Here is a 10,938-nt window from a genome sequence, read left to right as displayed (position 1 = left end):
AGTATTAGCCAATCAGAGGCAGATTAGGGCGGGCCATGCCTTTTCTATCCCGAGAAACGCAAATCTGTATTAATTAACTATATTCTGGATATTGAACTTGTATTATAATTGTTTTCACCTGTCTCTAACTGTCCTTTGGTGCTCCCGTAGACTGTAAAAAAGGTGGCTAGCCCCTTCTTTAAATAGTCATGTTCACCAGTTTCCCTGCAGTTACAAGTCTCATGTTTACCTGATGCTGTCTGTTTAATCCATAGACTGTATATAAGAGGTTTCATCACGTATAAAGTAGTATTGAGTGTAGTACAGTTTCCTCCAGGGGGTGCACTAATACCGATTTTACCTGATGACATTTTCTCACCACTTCCTATCCTACTATCCTTTAAATATTGTTATTTTCACTGTGAAAGCAGAAGCACATCTCTATTAATGTAACATTCACAACATTTTTGGTTCCCACTTTTTTTGTCTTTAATTTTTATATATATATATATATATATATATATATATATATATATACACATATATACACACATATAAATATATATTTAAATAAATATATATACATATATACACACATATAAATATATATATATATATATATATATATATATATATATATATATATATATATATATATATATATATATATTATATATAAATAAATAAATAAATAAATATATATATATATATATACACATATATACACACATATAAATATATATATATTATATATAAATATATATATATATATATATATATATATATATAGTTAAGTTTAAAGAAAACCCAGAGCACAGAACAACAAAAGGAAAATGTATTAGAAAGACATCAGACATGTAGGCTATTAAACATATTTGCACATTCTAAGAGTTACAGATTTGTTAAATTAGAACGTAATAACCATTATAGATTTAAAAAATATATATATTATTTGTTGAACTATGAAGCATTTTGTATAGTTGAATGAATCTGGAAACTTTTCATGAACCCCCTGGCAGAGTGCCACGTTCCCCTGACGGTCCCCGGGCCCCACTTTGAGAATCCCTGGGCTACATAGTAGGCCTATTATTTAAAGTGAGTCATTTTGTGTACTCACTGATGGGACAGGCCGTCCGTTTCTTCCTCCCAGTTTACTGGAGAGGATGGTTACTCAACGCGGGGGCAGTTGAGGGGGCGAGGCAGTGTGACGGAGGAGACCTAACAGTCCAACGTCATGTCCTATCAGAGCAGTCTGGGATGAACAACATCCAGAATGAACTTAAGTGACATGGCTCATGTGTGACTCTTGACAGCGTCAATATAGACCCAAAACATCAAGAAGGACCCCCTGAAACAGAATAACATAGGCTAACTCACACATTATCATGTCAGCAGGTAAACGCAAAACCTTGACCTGATTTAAGCACTGGATATCGATCATCAGATAGCGCTTGTGCATGGCATATAAGATAAGATACGGAAAGGGTTATTGTCTGTCACACGTGAATTTTTGACAGGGCAAATAACATAAAAGAAATGTAACAAATGTATAAGATAAATATGATACATAGCAGGAAGATCAGTGGTGGAAGAAGTATTCAGCTCCTTTACTTAAGTAAAGGTACTAATACCACACTGTAAAAATACAAGTACAAGTCTTGCATTGAAAATGTTACTGTAAGTAAAAGTATGCATGTATCATCAGGAAAATGTACTTGAAGTATTAAAAGTAAAAGTACTCAATGCAAACAAATCCTAACAAGCAAAACAGTTTTGTCAATCAACATCAAGTGTTTAATCAATGTAGCTGTACTTGTAGGCTTATAATATTGTTGGGTAGTTTCATAATAAAACATCATATTGCATGTGTTTTGTGTGCAAAAACTTGTGTACAGTGACAATTTCAACTCTACAGCAGTGATAAATACCCGCCACTCTGCTGCGCTGAAGTTTGGCACGTACGTTGGTGGAGGAAGATTGTGAAGGAGTAGGCCACTGATATCGCTAGGTAAGTAACATCCCTGTGCTGTCAACACCAAACCGGTATTTTTCATTTCACAATCATTTTAGAGTTGTGCTGATGTAAGCTGAGGTCATATTACAAGTAGCCTACCCTTTCTACGTTAACGTTATCGACGTGTCAATTAACGTACTCACGTTTAGTAATTTAGGCTTCTGGCTACTCCATAGTTTGGGGAAACAGGAAATGTACTGTCGATGTGAATTGAGTTACCATCGGATTACACCCAGCCTCAAATAGGGCGTACCACTTGAGCATTTAAAACTTGAAAAATATCCATTTTAAAGTACATTTAGAACTGATTAAAATGTGTGATTAATCATGATTTAACTATGGACAATCATGTGATCAATCTGAAGATGTAGTAACATGAAATGAACAATGGGTGTACCTCATACCTGCATGTTAATGATCTTCCTAAACAGTGTCGCAGGAAAGAATGTCAAATGTATGCTGATGACGCTGTTGTATACACATGTAGGCATATCTTTACTTTATATATTAAATGATATATTTCAAAAAATAATGGCAAACCTATTGAATACAACATTGCGAATTTGAGACTAATTCAAATCTGGATAAAAAGCCAAGTAAATCTATCTTTTAATTCAATTAATTTTTGCAGGATATATAATTTGTTGGCATGTCATTCCTTATATGTCTATTTTCATTTCCTATATGATAAAGGCATTGGCCTACATTACCTCCCAAAATTAAAAATAATTTGATAAAACTAAATAAAGGGGACCATGCAAGTTTTAGTTTTTCTGGGTCTTTTTCGACACTTTAACGTGACGTTTTTGACACTTTACAATGTTTTTGTTGCTTTTTTCTAGGCTCTTTTTTTAAGCTTTTTTAGACATTTGTCAATTTTTTCAATGTTCTGTTACCATTTTCTTTTTTTCAAATGCTATAACTAGGGATGTCCAGATCCAATCACGTGGTTTCAGACTCGATCGGAATCGGACGTTACCTCCCGATCAGGACTTGGATATATACGTATATATATTCTCATTATTTTTTAACACATCTATAGTTATGCAGTGGCACAGAGTTAGACCCTTTTGACTCCACACAGAAACAGCAACGCGTGCAGCATGACATCACTTTGTTGCAGAGACGCTATTGGTTAAATGCCGGCAAAGTAGAACACGGAAGCAGCTTGAAGCAGAAAGCGCGAGTATGTCTGCGGTCTGGAGGTATTATAAAGTTGATGACAACAACATTGCCATAGCAAACTGTGAGATATGTAACAGAAGTGCTCTGTTTGTTAACAGAGTTGGATGTTAAAATAAGGTGAATTAAATAAAAAATAAGGAACATCCTGGATCTATTTTTTCGCTCTTCTTTATTCTTTTTTTATATATTATAGAAGTATCGGATCGGGACTCGGTATCGGTAGATAATCAAACTCAAATGACTCGGACTCGGACTCAAGGGCAAAAAAACCTGATCGGGACATCCCTAGCTATAACATTGAATAAAACACCCAAATTCAATGAAAATAGTGAACTGATCATGTATTTAACTTGTGAAGAGCGTTGTATGGAACCATACACATTATTTTTTTTTGATAATTCGGTTGAAAAACAACCCCACATTTCTAATATAGAAACTTTGAAAATGGGTCAAATTTGACCTGAGGACAACAGGAGGGTTCAGAGGATATATGATGAGCTTATTGTAAGAGTGGGTGGATTCTGAGATGATAAACTATCAAATCTAAGAACTCCAACAACATAATCTTTGATCAAATATCGTGAGTAGCACCATTGGTCAAGCTGTTGTAGGGTGAGTAGTGTGGGGTGGTCTCTGGCCAATTAAACACAGCCTGAGCAAAGGTCGGTGGCTGTCTGACTGGTTGGTTTTGTTTATGTAGGATCGGGTGAGGAGTAATGTGTCGTCACACTTCTGGGAGATCACATGTCTTACACATGTGGAACCTGCTCGGAAATGTCATCATAATATATTTATGTGATTGTGCAACATGGGTTATCCTTTCCATGTTTATTCTACACCAAAATGTAAACAAAGAAGAAACACCAAATGAGCTTTAGTTGTATAACTGTTTATGAATAAAGTTAGTTAGTCATATACGGTATTTGTAAAAGTAAATCACTTCAAATGTGCTGCAATCAGAAAGAACTGTCTTCAGTAAACTGGATATTAACCCTCATGTTGTCCTTGCGTCAAATTTGACCCGTTTTTTTTACAAGAAAACCTCCCAAAAATAACACGGATGGTTCCATACAACGCTCTTTGCAAGTAAAGTTAAGGATTAGGAATTTTGGTTGTTATATTAAAATCTTTTATAGCATTTTGAAAAAGATGGTTTCAAAACAGTATCCTGACTAAACTTTAACAGTCTGTGATTATCTATTTGTCCAAATAATTCATAATTTCAGCTGTCTTTAACTAAAAAAATGGTATAATTTCATATAAATGATGTTGATTGATTATGAATTCCAAAAATAATTGTAAAACTAGTGGTAATAAGTTGATGTTAGTGGTGTATCCAGTGGAAAAAAGGGCTGAAAACGCATCTAAAAAAAGGGTTAATCTTTTTATTTTTACCTGGGAGGACAAGTTGCATGGGTGACGGGCAGACAACACAAGGGTTAAGGCTTTCTCTCACACTGAAAAACATCTAGTAGTGAGTAGAAAACACTCCACAACTTTAGCCATATATTTATTCCATTCATCTGTGGAAGTACCTGGAATGATCCTGCCAGTACATGACATTTGTGGTTGAATTAATGATTAATGATGTCAAGGGATTCGGACAAAACTTTTCTTTGAAAAACAGATATCTTCTGCACTCTGTGTCTGTTCAAACCAAAACAAATTGACCCACAGGAGTCTCAATAACTGCTATTTTTTTCCCCTTCATTTAGAACAGCTGAAGAGAGACCGTAAACGGGGGAGAGAGGGGGGACGACACGCAGCGAAGGGCCCCGGGTCGGACCCCAATGGACGCTGGCAAGGACTGAGCCCACATGGGCTAGAGGCCGCCCCTCAATAACTGCTTTGACGTGAAGTGAAAGTTGGAAAGTGAAGTGTTGGAAATTAGGGTTGAATCAGGAAAGATTTACATGTCATGTATAGTTTTACTAATAATCATATACAGTATTTTCCTCAGAGGGGGATCTGAGAGTCGGCAGCAGGGGCGACTCCCATCCTTTGGACTAGAGTGCTGACAATCTGACAATTGGGCTTTCATTGGATGAGAATACCTATCAGAGTATCTTCCCAGCCCTTGTCACATGACCAATTGATATTTCCACGACAACTATGCAAAGTTCTGATGCCACGGAGCCAGCAGTGTAATTGTTGGCAGACTGAGCCTATAGAAAATGTTTCTCGTATTCGGATATGCAATTTGTTTAAAATGAAAATTGTAGTAAATTAATAAGTGAAATTAATAATGAATGTGATTTTTTACTTAGCAGAACTACATTGTGTTGTTCTATCCTATCCAATAGTTCCTATATTTCTAAGCAGATTTTCTATGCTATGCCTCTGGGCCCCCCTGACGGACTATTGGTCCCCTGCCACCCCATTAAAAAAATTACCTCCTATGGAGCCATTTTGATGCTAATAAGCCATCACCCCCCATTAGCATCCCATTGACTCCCATTCATTTTGACGTCACTTTGACAGAGAATACATCTGAAGAGTTTAAAGACTCTATTTGTCCATTGTTTATTTCTAAAGAAACACGACAATGTATAAAAGGCTCCATTACCTTGTACCTCACGTTATGGCTCCGTAGCAGACGTTTTTATAAAAATAGGCTAACGATTGGGTCATAACCACGAGACTTACTGTCTCATAGTAGAGGAATTACCGTACAGTCAGGAGAAGCTCTCAGGCAGTTTGGACTTACATTAGCTGTTTAAGTTTAATTACTAATGTTAACTAGCATTTTAGTTAGCAATAATTAGCCTGTGTCTATGTTATCTCCTTACATATACCTACGCTCTCCGTCTCTGCTAGATTGGGAATGATTGAGATTTCTCTTGGCACAGCTACCAGAAGACTTCCAACTTTCAGACAGGTTGCTCACGTCACATCTACGTCTTCAAGCTCAGTTGGAGGCTGTTCAGTAACGCTCAGCCATCACCGGGAAAGAGCTTCTAGACTTCACTGGTCTCCGTTGCTTTGTCCATTAATTGTACTGTCTATGGGAACTGCATGTTTTCTTTCGGCAGGAACTACTTGTGTGTTTATCCACATGTCAATAGACGTGTCACTGAATCTTTTACCTGACTCATGTTATCAGCTCAACACTTCCACGCTTCCTCAGCCTTGAACTTTGCACGTGACACTGATGAGTTTGGTTTGACCTCAGATCATCAGCATGGTCACAAAGCTATTTGTTTTCCCTCTTTTGTCAGATAGCTGTCGTTGCGGCTTACTCTTATTAAAGCCACCCCAAAACATGGATTTCAATGAAAACATTGTTTATTAAAGCTATGGCCACAAGATTGTCAAAAGAAGTTTCATTTTATCTGATCTTCATAGATGATTACTTAAAACTCATTGAACATTTCAAAGTGAAAATTAATAAATTCACCAACCAATTAATCTATATACTACACATCACCTGACAATCTCAAGTTGACCATAATGAAAATATATGTTAACACGTAAACATGAAAGTAAATATTACCAAATTAGAAAGGGTATTTAGTCAGTATTCAGAATGTATCAGCTTTGTAAAAGACTTTTCAGCTCTCACACGTTGATATATCTTTTAATTTTATGTGCAAATAAATAAAAATAGAGAGAGACTCTCATATTCACGGTGTTGTTACTTTTCCTTTTTTGGTGGTCTCAAGCTGTGGGAGAATTTCTAGGAACTGTGTGGTTTCGCCTTTTACTGTGCCCCGGCCTGACTTTCTAGGAAGAAGGTCACGTTTCCATAGAATAACAACAAAAACACCCCCGGCCCCCCTTGAAAAAATGCCATGTGCACATACCAAAGCTGCTGTATGAAGTGGAGCATACTGCTGTACATTACTCAAAACCTGTCCTCTGCCACATAGCAACACTTCATCCACCCACGATAACAACACAGAGGGAAAGTAAGACGTTTGCACCATGTGCTATACTAAATTCACCAACGGCCCATATAATAACCTGCATGTGTGAAAACTAGTTTGCAAGCAGCGATTGCAAAGAAAAAGCTTTCTAAAAGTGATGGATGAATGGTTGAAATAGTCAGCTAAAAGTAGGCTAAATGATACAGTTTAAATAGCTAAAAGTAATGGCTAACTAGTTAGCTAAAAGTAATGGCTAACTGTCGAAATAGTTAGCTAAAAGTAATGGCTAACTAGTTAGCTAAAAGTAATGGCTAACTGTCGAAATAGTTAGCTAAAAGTAATGGCTAACTAGTTAGCTAAAAGTAATGGCTAACTGTCGAAATAGTTAGCTAAAAGTAATGGCTAACTAGTTAGCTAAAAGTAATGGCTAACTGTTGAAATAGTTAGCTAAAAGTAATGAATTAAACAGTTGAAATAGTTAGCTAAAGTAATAGATTAAACAGTTGAAATAGTTAGCTAAAAGTAATGGATAAACAGTTGAAATAGTTAGCTAAAAGTAATGAATTAAACAGTTGAAATAGTTAGCTAAAGTAATGGATTAAACAGTTGAAATAGTTAGTTAAAAGTAATGGATAAACAGTTAAAATAGTTAGTTTAAGTAGCTTAATGAATAACATCCAGCTTCTGCCACTGCAGGTAGCCCATACGCTGACCAAAGCAACGTAAACATTGACAATTTCTATTCGTACTACTGTATTTGGAACAGAGGAAAACATGGAGGGAACGCTTTACACAAGAGCATTTAGTTTGGTATCTAAATTAACAGATGTGACTGTTAACAAGTTGCATTAAAGTATATTCAGAAATGATTCATCAAAAACTGATCCCAGACAGTGGTTATTCTATAATAAATAGAAGCATTTATTTATGTACAGCATGTGTTTGAAGTTCACAACAGTCTAAAACAGACATTATTACCAAAAAAACAATAAAGAACAAATATTTACATTTATGAACATTATATATTTACACGCTTAAACGGCACTGTTGGTCGGTAAATGTCAAATGACATTATGTACAGCTTCACTAGTACTTATGAATGTTTTCTACCTAAAATCCTCACAACGGTCAACGTCTTTGTTAGGTATAGCCTCACCTGCATTTAGCACTGTAAACAGGAAGAGACACTGATTTTATAAATATCCACTGAGTTCAATAGCACCAACATTAACATGTGAACATAATGTCATTAAAAAGGCACACATCTGTCAGCGATATAAATAAAGGAGCTCATACAGCCATGAAGAAAGTGTTTGTAAAACCATTATAGGGCACATGGCTGTCTTTAGTCAGGAATGCAGGAGGCAAGTTGGTTCTGGTCCTGAGGGAGGATGTAAATATATACACGTGCCATGGTAAAGATATTTAGACACGGCCCCATTCGTCACACGGTTACATCAAAGCCTGAGGAATGCACTGGTACTCTCGAGAGGGGAGTAGAGAGGGGAATCACACATTGAAAAGAAAGAGTAGCTGGAAAAAGTGTTCGGAGAAACTCTGAAACAAAAAACAGCTGCTGAAAAACCCTGTGTTGTGACCATATGATGATAGAGCTACAAAGATAAATCGATTAGCTGTCAACTATTAAATTAATCGCCAACTATTTTGATGCTCGATTAATCGCTTTGAGTCATTTTTTGCGGAAAAAGGGAAAAATTCCAGCTTGTTAAATATAAATATTTTACCGTTTCTTCTCTCCTCTGTGACAGTAAACTGAATATCTTTGAGTTGTGGACAAAACAAGACATTTGAGGACGTCATCTTGGGCTTTAGGAAACACTGATCAACATTTTCACCATTTTCTGACATTCATAGACCAAACAACTAATTGATTAATTGAGAAAATAATCGGCACACACACACACACACACACATTATTGAGACTTATTGAGGTCACACTGGTTAAACTGGCACATGCAGAAGTATTATATTCACCTATGCTCAACTTTAAACCCGCTCTAGTGTAAGTGCTTGTTAAGGGGTAGTCTCGTATTGCCAGACCCTCCTCGGAGTAGGGTCTAACTAGTCCACACAGCATTCCTGGATGGGAGAAAAACGTGCTGTGGTTTATTGGCATTTCTTTAAACCAATCACAATCGTCTTGGGCGGCACTAAGTGCCGGACGGAGCAACGGTGACTCTGCTAAATAGTCTCAGGGAAGGAACTTGTTTTGGTGGAACGTGCACATAGGGATGTGAGCTCTGGAATTAAAATGGCTGTTGAGTGTGTGATAAGATTTTTACTAAAAAAAAAAGATTGATATAATATGATTGTCGGTTCTAGCTCGGAGGATTGTTTCCCGAATCGACCGGAGTTTAGAATGCTAACACAAAGAGGAGGAAGGTGACGGACATCCAGCCAAAATTATCCCGTAAATTAAACATCGTCGATACAGAATAGTTATGGGATAAAAGTCAGGTTTAGATACTTGCTTCCAATAAACAAATATACATTTGGGGAGATATATTCACTTTCTAGGCAGAAAGGTGAGAAGATTGACTCTACTCTCATGTCTGTGCGTTAAGTATGGAGCTGGAGCCATAAGGCGATTAGCTTAGTTTAGCATTGCTTTACACATAATTGCTCGTTTGTTGTTCCGTACAGACAACAAAGCATAAAGGCAAAAAGTCTTTATGTTAAGCCGCCTACACGTGATAGCTGGCTAAACCGCTTTGCGCTGGCTCTTCCATTCATTTCCTATGGGGAGAGCGGTGGCGCCCAACTATTCACTGCGCTACCCCTGGCGTCACGCACCGCTCGCTTATCATGTGTAGGCGGCTTTAAGATGAGCTTCATAATCAAAGGATTAGTACAACATTTTGGGAAATGGGCTTATTTGCTTTCTTGTCGACAGTTTTGATACCACTCTCATATCTGTTTGTTAAATATGTAGATTAAACCAGCAGCTGGTTAGCTTAGCTTAGCAAAAAGAGTGGAAACAAGTGGAAACAGCTAGCATGGCTCTTTCTCAAGATAATAAAATCGGCCAGCCAGCATCTCTTAAGCTCCCTGATTAACACGTTATATCTCCTTTATTTATTCTGTACAAAACCCACAATCAAAAAATTCAGGCTAGCTGTTTCTCCTTGCTCCCAGTCTTTGAGCTAAGCTAACCGTCTCGTCGTGGTAGCCAAGCAGTAAACTCCGGGGCTGATAAATAAAGCCAACACGGACTGTAGCAGCTGGAGCCCACATTGAGTTTCACATCGGCTCTTTGGAAACCCATGTGTGACGTCACGGAGACTAAATCCATCTTTTATACAGTCTATGATGGTTGCCTTGTATTTACCATACACACAAGAGAGTGGCCAAAATGGCAAATAAGGTTTTGATAATGTTCCATGAACGAAAATAATTAACAGTGATATGTACAACACTCTAAACTTATTGCATGAAAAACAAGACATTACGTGACATAACCCTCATGTTGTCCTCGAGTCAAATTTGACCCGTTTTCAAAGTTACTATATCAGACATTTGGGTTTCTTTTTAACCAAATTGCCCCGAAATAACATGGATGGTTTCATAACACTCTTCACAAGTGAAATTAAGGATCTGATCTCTCTTTCATTGAATTCTGGGCGTTTTATATAATTTTATAGCATTATCCTGACTTAACTTTGACATATCTGTGATAATCCATTATCTTCATTCCTCTGTTCTTAACTTTTAGTGAAATCATTCATAATTTCAGCTTTTTTCTAACACAATAATTTGATAATTTCATATAAATGAGGTTTATTGACTAGAAATTCCCAAAAAGATGTGTAAAACTAGTGTAAATAAGGTTGGTTATAGTGGTGAATATACTGGTGATAATGGGGGAAAAGTGCC

The sequence above is a fragment of the Sander lucioperca genome, chromosome 21 (genome assembly GCF_008315115.2).
Source record: "Sander lucioperca isolate FBNREF2018 chromosome 21, SLUC_FBN_1.2, whole genome shotgun sequence".
Lineage (NCBI taxonomy): Eukaryota > Metazoa > Chordata > Actinopteri > Perciformes > Percidae > Sander > Sander lucioperca.
Note: the sequence above shows the minus strand (reverse complement) of the source record.